A 10,555-nucleotide genomic window follows, 5' to 3' on the forward strand; every position below is an offset into this window, starting at 1 on the left:
AAATCATCTGTGTGTCAGCTATTAGATCATCTGTGTCAGCTGTTAAATCATCTGTGTGTCAGCTGTTAGATCATCTGTGTGTCAGCTGTTAAATCATCTATGTGTCAGCTGTTAAATCATCTGTGTGTCAGCTATTAGATCATCTGTGTGTCAGCTGTTAAATCATCTGTGTGTCAGCTGTTAGATCATCTCTGTGTCAGCTGTTAAATCATCTGTGTGTCAGCTGTTAAATCATCTATGTGTCAGCTGTTAGATCAACTGTGTGACAGCTATTAGATCATCTGTGTGTCAGCTGTTAAATCATCTGTGTGTCAGCTATTAGATCATCTGTGTGTCAGCTATTAGATCATCTGTGTGTCAGCTATTAGATCATCTGTGTGTCAGCTGTTAAATCATCTATGTGTCAGCTGTTAGATCATCTGTGTGTCAGCTGTTAAATCATCTGTGTGTCAGCTGTTAAATCATCTGTGAGTCAGCTGTTAAATCATCTGTGTGTCAGCTATTAGATCATCTGTGTGTCAGCTGTTAAATCACCTGTGTGTCAGCTGTTAAATCATCTGTGTGTCAGCTGTTAAATCATCTGTGTGTCAGCTGTTAAATCATCTACGTGTCAGCTGTTAAATCATCTGTGTGGTAGCTATTAGATCATCTGTGTGTCAGCTGTTAAATCATCTGTGTGTCAGCTGTTAGATCATCTGTGTGTCAGCTGTTAAATCATCTGTGTGTCAGCTGTTAAATCATCTGTGTGTCAGCTGTTAGATCATCTGTGTGTCAGCTGTTAGATCATCTGTGTGTCAGCTATTAGATCATTTGTGTGTCAGCTATTAGATCATCTGTGTGTCAGCTATTAGATCATCTGTGTGTCAGCTATTAGATCATCTGTGTGTCAGCTATTAGATCATCTGTGTGTCAGCTATTAGATTATCAGTGTGTCAGCTGTTAGATCATCTGTGTGTCAGCTGTTAAATCATCTGTGTGTCAGCTGTTAGATCATCTGTGTGTCAGCTGTTAGATCATCTGTGTGTCAGCTGTTAGATCATCTGTGTGTCAGCTGTTAGATCATCTGTGTGTCAGCTGTTAGATCATCTGTGTGTCAGCTGTTAAATCATCTGTGTGTCAGCTGTTAGATCATCTGTGTGTCAGCTGTTAGATCATCTGTGTGTCAGCTGTTAAATCATCTGTGTGTCAGCTATTAGATCATCTGTGTGTCAGCTGTTAGATCATCTGTGTGTCAGTTGTTAGATCATCTGTGTGTCAGCCGTTAGATCCTCTGTGTGTCAGTTGTTAAATCATCTGTGTGTCAGCTGTTAGATCATCTGTGTGTCAGCTGTTAAATCATCTGTGTGTCAGCTGTTAAATCGTCTGTGTGTCAGCTGTTAGATCATCTGTGTGTCAGCTGTTAGATCATCTGTGTGTCAGCTGTTAGATCATCTGTGTGTCAGCTGTTAGATCATCTGTGTGTCAGCTGTTAGATCATCTGTGTGTCAGCTGTTAAATCATCTGTGTGTCAATCATCTGTGTGTCAGCTGTTAAATCGTCTGTGTGTCAGCTGTTAAATCATCTGTGTGTCAGCTGTTAAATCATCTGTGTGTCAGCTGTTAAATCATCTTTGTGTCAGCTGTTAAATCATCTGTGTCGTCAGCTGTTAAATCATCTGTGTGTCAGCTGTTAAATCATCTGTGTGTCAGCTGTGTGCCCGTCATATCAGGGGGGCCAGGGATTGAGTGTTGCTTTAACTTTACGTCCAACATTTTATATTAAACCAACATGTTTCTGTTCAGGTTTCAATTGGTTTTTGATAGGTGACAGTCTGTTTTGGAGGGCTGCATTCCAGACCTGTCTATCACCAGCTATCCTGGGGTGTGGTTACGGTTTCATCTGGATGGAGCTAGTAGGGGTTTTCCTAACAGCTACTTCACTATTTCAAACTGCTGCTAGACTCACTAGACTCACTAAACCATTGTGTGTGTGTGTGTGTGTGTGTGTGTGTGTGTGTGTGTGTGTGTGTGTGTGTGTGTGTGTGTGTGTGTGTATGATCATGTGTGAGTGCATACGTACACGCTTGTGTGGGGGCAATACACCATTACAGGTCACATGGCGTGGGAGAGAGGGGTCACAGAGGTCACTTCCTGTTCCTTGTTAAAGAGGTGCATACAGGGAAATAAGGGGACAAAGCAGAAACATGAAGGACTGGTGTAGTACAGGGACATAAAGAGTCTTTTCACTGGACCACAACGTCTGATCTTCTCATTCTCTCACAGGAATGAGCTTTCTTCCCAGCCATTCCCAGGCGTTCTATAGTTGCTATGGTGCCAAGCGGCAGCCTAGGCAGAGAAATCAAGTAAGTTCTGTACATATTTTATCATATTTAATTGTTTTTATGTAAATATTTGTACACACTTTTGTTTTTCAATAGCTAAATGAGTGAGGATCCAGTCTTGATATCATGAATTGGACTCTTGCCCATCAATTGATAAAAATCAGCATTGTCAACAATCTAGCTAATGCTAGCTAGCAGGTGTGTGTTTTCATTTAAATTACACCTACTGACTTTGGGTTGTTTTCCCAACAACAGCGACCCAAGAGGAAGCTATGTAAGTAGAGTTGGCAGTGTGCCAGGGGTTTCATTGCTCAGGAGGATACTTCTGAAGTAAGGACTGAGTGAGCTGTACTCTTTGGGGAGCAAACTTCACCACAGAGTCTCAATATAGGGAAGACAGCAGAGAGGCTTGGATGACATGGAGCTGCCTGCCTGCCTGCCTGCCTGCCTGCCTGCCTGCCTGCCTGCCTGCCTGCCTGCCTGCCTGCCTGCCTGCCTGCCTGCCTGCCTGCCTGCCTGCCTGCCTGCCTGCCTGCCTGCCTGCCTGCCTGCCTGCCTGCCACCACCTCCGACCACCATCTCTGCTGACCATCTACCTATGAGCTTCCAGATCCTCTCATGACCGTGGCTGCCCATCTGGAAGCTTCAAGAAGTACTCAGACAGACTTGATCTAGCTGATCTAGCTACTGTTGTAGCCTGTATTTTCCTCAACATTTAAACATTTCGATTTTATGGGAACGTCTTAATAATCTAAATGTGTTTCTTGTATGTGTTACTGCAATTCAGCTTTAAGCTGCCATAGTACACATGAAATTAAATTCAAATATACCATTATCATCATCATTCCTTGCTTGGAAAACATATGTTGTTTTAATAACAATAAAATCTTACTTCTGATCTTTATGTAATTATCCAGATAAGTTCACAAATGTACTATGGCCAAGATTCAAATAAAGGTGTGTTGTGGATGCACTGTCTACAATTGGTCCCAGGCCTCCCACAGTGAAAAACCTGAAATTCACTACTTTCATGCAATTCAGCTTTAAGCTGCCATAGTACACATGAAAGGAAATGAAAATATACCATTATCATCATCATTTCTGAGTCAAATTGCAACCCAAAATCTACTGCTCAGATTTAAAAAAAAATACATTACTTAAAAAATGTAAGCCTGTGCGAAATTAACTTTTCAAAACAGTACTGTAGTAATGAGGATTGTGCAGTAGGCTCAAAACATTATCACCACATATTGTCTTTGCTTGAATTGACCTACCAATGCCTTCTTGTTCTTCTCACACCATTTCCAAATGATATTTAAAAACCTGAGATAGGACCTACACTATATGATCACACTAGTCATAGATTGTTGTATTACATGTGAGGCACAACTGAGTGAGAAAACATTTAAATGATTTTTGTATTGTTTTACTGGGCTGATGGTGCCTGTATCTGATGGTCAGCCTCAGTGGAGGGAGGGAGAGAGCAGCAGATGGTCTGACTCTCACCGTCTCTACACTCTCCCTTCCTCCGCTGAGTCTGACCAAAGAGGGGACACTGTCTTCCAGCTGACGGCAAAACTCGAGTCGCACCTCATTATTTCTGCCTCACGCACAAATTGATGCTTTTATTCCTATGACCAGAGAAAGTGAACTATTCCTGGACATTAAAGGGATACTCCAGGATATTGGAATTGGAGCCCTTATCTACTTCCCCAGATTCAGATGAACTCATGGATACCTCATGGTTATGTCTCTGTGTGCAGTTTGAAGGATGTTGCTAACTAGCATTAGCGCAATCGCTAACTAGTGTTAACTCAATGACTATGGTAACTGCTAGCATGCAATTAGATACCATAGACTTCAAGTCATTGCGCTAACGCTAGCTAACATTGGCTCAGGAAACTACCTCTCACTTATTGCATGCTGGATGCAGCTACATACAAATGGTATCTGTGAGTATATCTGACTCTGGGGAACTACATAAAGACTTAATTGTCAAATCAAGAAGTAGCCCTTTTAAAAAGACACAAGCTGTTAATAATAACAACTCAAGCCTTTCAATACACTTCACTACTCATTCATTGCAGCTGCAGTGCTGGTGGAAGAGTGAGTGGAAGTAGTTTTATGGCATATAAAAGTGTTGAATAAAGTGTTGACAGTGCTGAAAAAAATCTTAAACAAATTCTTTGCTGTATTCGTTGGCAGTATCTCTCGAATCATGGTTTCAAAAGTTTTGAAATCTCACAGTATCGACTTTGCTGTGCACTCAAGGAAGATCCAGATATCTGAGCTTTCCGATTGGCCAGTGGAAGGCCTATAGATGCACTTTATTTGATCACCCGGCTGCTGGGAAGGCAGAGTTTGTACCTTCAGACACATGAAATGGTTAAAAATGAGTACACTTCAACTACCCGGTGCTTAGGGCTGCTGAATCAAGTGCACCTACCGCCAATAGCATGAGAGGAATAAAAAAACAAACTTTATTGTTGTTTCTTTACATAAATGTTCGACTAGGAATGTCTATTGCTGAGCAGTTCAGTAGTGGATCATGGGGTCAACAGTCTGACTTTTACCAACCTCAGTGTAGTTGATAGTCTGACCTTTACCAACCTCAGTGTAGTTGATAGTCTGACCTTTACCAATCTCAGTGTAGTTGATAGTCTGACCTTTACCAATCTCAGTGTAGTTGATAGTCTGACCTTTACCAACCTCAGTGTAGTTGATAGTCTGATCTTTACCAACCTCAGTGTAGTTGATAGTCTGACCTTTACCAACCTCAGTGTAGTTGATAGTCTGACCTTTACCAACCTCAGTGTAGTTGATAGTCTGACCTTTACCAACCTCAGTGTAGTTGATAGTCTGACCTTTACCAACCTCAGTGTAGTTGATAGTCTGACCTTTACCAACCTCAGTGTAGTTGATAGTCTGACCTTTACCAACCTCAGTGTAGTTGATAGTCTGACCTTTACCAGGCCCTCACCCAGTCTGTCCCTCTGCTCAGACCTCAGAACAATCAACACTGGGATGAAATTACACACACACAGACCCTGCATGTGTGTGTGTGTGTGTGTGTCTGCATGTCTGCGTGTGTGTGTCTGCGTGTTTGCGTGTGTGTGTGTCTGCGTGTGTGTGTGTCTGCATGTGTGTGTCTGCGTCCCGGCCTGTGTGTGTGTCTGCGTGTTTGCGTGTGTGTGTGTCTGCGTGTGTGTGTGTCTGCATGTGTGTGTCTGTGTTCCTGCCTGTGTGTGTGTCGGCTTGGAGACATGGCAGTGTTGAAAACAAACACCATAACAGAGCCACAGGACTAAAAGCAGAGCCCTGTTCTCTCCCTCCTCTCCGCCAGCACTACTTTACAGGCCAGAGACCATCACATGGTGACCCCTCCTTTACACCCAACTCAGCTCTGTTATGGACCGTACCGTTATTGAATTCTATATGTACCACTGGTGGCAGATCACAGTCAAGTTGTAAACCAGACAAGATTCCCTCATGCTGTTTTTACGTCTTGTACTTACAATGCTAAATGGGATTTTATTGAACAATTTATTATTTTACATACTCTGTCTCCGTTTCACTGCTTCTCTCTCTCTCTCTATCTCTCTATCTCTCTCTCTCTCTCTTCCTTCCTTCCTTCCTTCCTTCCTTTCTTCCTTCCTTCCTTCCTTCCTTCCTTCCTTCCTTCCTTCCTTCCTTCCTTCCTTCCTTCATCTCTCTCTCTCTCTGTCTCTTGCATGGGTTTGGGTGGGTTGTTGCATATGTTTGGGCGGGTGGGTGGGGTGTTTGGGTGGGTTATTGCGTGGGTTTGGATGGGTGATTTGTTAAGTGTGTTTGGGTGGGTGGGTTGTTGCATTGGTTTGTGTGGGTGTGTGGGTGGGTGGGTGGGTGTCTATGTGTATACCTAATGACAGCCCATGAGAGAAATCAGGACAGATTTAATATTGACTGTAAATCTACATCACTGCAAGACCTGCTGCTTAACAAGATGCTGAGTTATTAAGGCGCTATATGGAGAAGGAGAGAGAACGAGAGTTTCCCTCCTCTTCCTCCTCTTTTTATGCAGTATATGCCACTGTTGGTTATGTTGTGGATTACTGCTTACTTACTTTCGTGCTCCCCTGTTTGTTTCGGGATTCATTCATCATTGGTAATATAACAGTGATATGGCTCTCTAAACTCTCCTCATGCCTATGGCATGCCGTGCTCTCTTTTGTGTCTGGAGAAGGCCAGTGTGTGTGTGTGTGTGTGTGTGTGTGTGTGTGTGTGTGTGTGTGTGTGTGTGTGTGTGTGTGTGTGTGTACTTGTTTTCCTACCCCAATGTCCTAACAAATCACCCAAATGTCCTGACAAGGTAGGAAAATAATCACTTTTTTGAATATTCAGGACTGTCTTCATGTCCATAATTTATTCAAATGCTATTTTAAGCTTAATGGTTAGGTTTAGGGTTTTGTGGTTAAGGTTAGGGTTAAGGTTAGGGTTATGGTTAGGGTTTTTGAGGTTATGGTTAGAGTTGGGGTTAAAGTTAGGTTAAGGGTTAGGGTTAGAGTTAGATTTAGGGTTAGGGAAAATAAGATTTTTAATTGTCAAACATTTTTACTCCCAATTTCACAAAAATCAAGCTGTGTGTGTTGGTGCGTGTGTGTGTGCACGTGCATGCATGCATTTGTATGTGTGTGTATGTGTTCTTAAATGCACATCTGTGTGTGACTGTATGCACATACGGAAAATGTAATTTAATCAAATCCAACGAACGCTTGCCACCCCTCTTCGTCTTTACATTTACAGCCACCAAGGCTCTGCTACTCAGGCACATACAGTCATGATTTATGGCGGTAGTAAAGTGTGCTGCTGTTGTTAATCTCCCAGTGACGTCTCCTTTCCTCTGCTGCTGGTGACTGGTAGTCTGGGTCCAGCCAGGCTACAGGGACTGGCCGCTAGAGACGAGGGGAAATGGGACCCTAAACTGGGGGTAGAAAGTCTGGTACCTAGGGGGTAATACTCAAGACTTTGGAGGCCTTGTGGTGGTTAAAAGGTTGAGGGTTTAGTGTCTGGGGGATAGAAGGGACATGACTGGGGTTGACCGGGCCGTGTTTGTATTTCACATGGATTTGACATGGCATGCCGCAGACAGGCGTGGTCCGCGCCCCGAGACAGTGCCAGGGGAAAAATTGGCTAAAGTAAGGCAAATGTGGCAAACTTCTCAGCTCCTGTCACTCTCCAACTGAGTGACACACACTCCAGACCTTTTCTCTGTCTGGCTCATTTGCATGAAACTTTAAAGTCCCTTATTTGAATAATGTTGGGGTTGGTAGGGAATGATATGCTTTCACGTAGGAGGTAAGTTAGAGTGTGAGAGGCAATGTCAGCAGTAAATGATTGAGGCAGTGGATATCTATAGGGTGGTGTGAGTGCGTGTGTCCACCTATGTTTCTGTCTGTTTCTCTCTGTGGCCAGACTCAGAGGTGGCTGGTCATCTGCATGGCCCTGCTGAATGGTCTCTCCTGATGACTGCCTACACACTCAAATCAAATCAAATAATCAAATTGTATTAGTCACATGCGCCGAAGACAACAGGTGTAGACCTTACAGTGAAATGCTTACTGACGAGCCCTTAACCAACAATGCAGTTTAAAAAAAATACGGGTAAGAATAAGAAATAAAAGTAACAAGTAACTAAAGAGCAGCAGTAAAATAACAATAGCGAGACTATACACAGGGGGGTACCGATACAGAGTCAATGTGCAGGGTAAACCGGTTAGTTGAGGTAATATGTACATGTAGGTAGAGTTATTAAAGTGACAATGTATAGATGATAACAACAGAGAGTAGCAGCAGTGTAAAAGAGGACAAATAGACTGAAAGCAAATAGTCTGGGTAGCCATTTGATTAGATGTTCAGGAGTCTTATGGCTTGGTGGTAGAAGCTGTTTAGAAGCCTCTTGGTGTCACGTATTATTTTTTATTTTTTTATTTTATTTCACCTTTATTTAACCAGGTAGGCAAGTTGAGAACAAGTTCTCATTTACAATTGCGACCTGGCCAAGATAAAGCAAAGCAGTTCGACAACATACAAAAACACATAGTTACACATGGAGTAAAACAACATACAATCAATGATGAGGTAGAAAAAATAAATAAATAAAAATAAGATTATATACAATGTGAGCAAATGATGTGAGATAAGGGAGGTAAAGGCAAAAAAATGCCATGGTGGCAAAGTAAATAAAGTATAGCAAGAAAAACACTGGAATGGTAGATTTGTAGTTTGAAGAAAGTTCAGAGATAAAATATAAATAATATGGTGCAAAGGAGCAAAATAAATAAAATAAATAAATACAGTAGGGGAAGAAGTAGTAGTTTGGGCTAAATTATAGATGGGCTATGTACAGGTGCAGTGATCTGTGAGCTGCTCTGACAGCTGGTGCTTAAAGCTAGTGAGGGAGATAAGTGTTTCCAGTTTCAGAGATTTTTGTAGTTCGTTCCAGTCATTGGCAGCAGAGAACTGGAAGGAGAGACGACCAAAGGAGGAGTTGGCTTTAGGGGTGACCAGAGAGATATACCTGCTGGAGCGCGTGCTACAGGTGGGTGCTGCTATGGTGACCAGTGAGCGGAGATAAGGGGGGACTTTACCTAGCAGGGTCTTGTAGATGACCTGGAGCCAATGTGTTTGGCGACGATTATGAAGCGAAGGCCAGCCAACGAGAGCGTACAGGTCGCAGTGGTGGGTAGTATATGGGGCTTAGGTGACAAAACGGATGGCACTGTGATAGACTGCATCCAGCTTGTTGAGTAGGGTATTGGAAGCTATTTTGTAAATGACATCGCCGAAGTCGAGGATTGGTAGGATGGTCAGTTTTACGAGGGTATGTTTGGCAGCATGAGTGAAGGATGCTTTGTTGCGAAATAGGAAGCCAATTCGAGATTTCACTTTGGATTGGAGATGATTGATGTGAGTCTGGAAGGAGAGTTTACAGTCTAACCAGACACCTAGGTATTTGTAGTTGTCCACAAATTCTAAGTTAGAACCGTCCAGAGAAGTGATGCTGGACAGGCGGGCAGGTGCAGGCAGCGATCGGTTGAAGAGCATGCATTTAGTTTTACTTGTGTTTAGGAGCAGTTGGAGACCACGGAAGGAGAGTTGAATGGCATTGAAGCTCGTCTGGAGGGTTGTTAACCTCTTGGGGCTAGGTGGGACGCTAGCGTGCCACCCGTGGTGCACTCCATCAACAGCAGGTGCATTTCAAGAGCGGCAAATTTGAATCCAAATAAATGTCAAAATTCAAATTTTTCAAAAATACAACTATTTTACACCATTTGAAAGATAAACATCTCCTTAATCTAACCACGTTTTACGATTTCAAAAAGGTTTTACGGCGAAAGCATAAATTTAGAGTATGTTAGGACAGTACATTTACAAGAGTTGTGTGTAATGTTTTGTCAAGTCAAAGACAGGGTCACCAAAACCATAAAACCAGCTAAAATGATGCACTAACCTTTTACAATCTCCATCAGATGACACTCCTAGGACATTATGTTAGACAATGCATGCATTTTTAGTTCTATCAAGTTCATATTTATATCCAAAAACAGCGTTTTACTATGGCATTGATGTTGAGGAAATCGTTTCCCTCCAATAACCGGCAGTCAAGTCAGCGTCACAAATTAAATAATTAAAATTAGAAAACATTGGTAAAATATTATATTGTCATTTAAAGAATTATAGATTTACATCTCTTGAACTCAATCAACTTGCCAGATTTAAAAATAACCTTACTGGGAAATCACACTTTGCAATAATCTGAGCACTGCGCCCAGAAAAATACGCGTTGCGATACAGACTAGACGTCATGTTGGGGAGATCTAAAATCGAAAATACTATGTAAATAATCCATTACCTTTGATTCTCTTCATCAGATGTCACTTCCAGGTATCACAGGTCCATAACGAATGTAGTTTTGTTCAAAAAAGCTCATCATTTATGTCCAAAAATCTCCGTCTCGTTAGCACATGATGTAAGCCAGCCGGACTTCTCGTCATGAACGAGGGGAAAAAATATATTTCCGTTCGTTCAAACATGTCAAACGTTGTATAGCATAAATCATTAGGGCCTTTTTTAACCAGAACATGAATAATATTCAAGGTGGACGAATGCATACTCTTTTATAACGTATTGGAACGAGGGTACCCAACATGAACTCGCGCGCCAGGTGTCTAATGGGACATCATCGTTCCATGGCTC

At 42.3% G+C, this 10,555-nt stretch overlaps 1 long non-coding RNA gene across 1 annotated transcript in view; it reads left to right on the plus strand.

Annotated features, from left to right (window-relative positions):
• Positions 1 to 3,303, plus strand: part of LOC106606449 (uncharacterized) — a 4,306-nt gene extending 1,003 nt beyond the window's left edge. The window contains exons 1-2 of the long non-coding RNA XR_001329057.3: positions 1 to 2,341; positions 2,576 to 3,303. The exon at positions 1 to 2,341 is cut by the window's left edge and continues 1,003 nt beyond it. This is a non-coding gene — a long non-coding RNA (uncharacterized LOC106606449). The remainder of the gene's footprint in view (positions 2,342 to 2,575) is intronic.
• Positions 3,304 to 10,555: the final 7,252 nt, after the last annotated feature.

Source organism: Salmo salar, chromosome 06, assembly GCF_965601325.2.
Source record: "Salmo salar chromosome 06, fSalSal1, whole genome shotgun sequence".
NCBI classification, from domain to species: domain Eukaryota; kingdom Metazoa; phylum Chordata; class Actinopteri; order Salmoniformes; family Salmonidae; genus Salmo; species Salmo salar.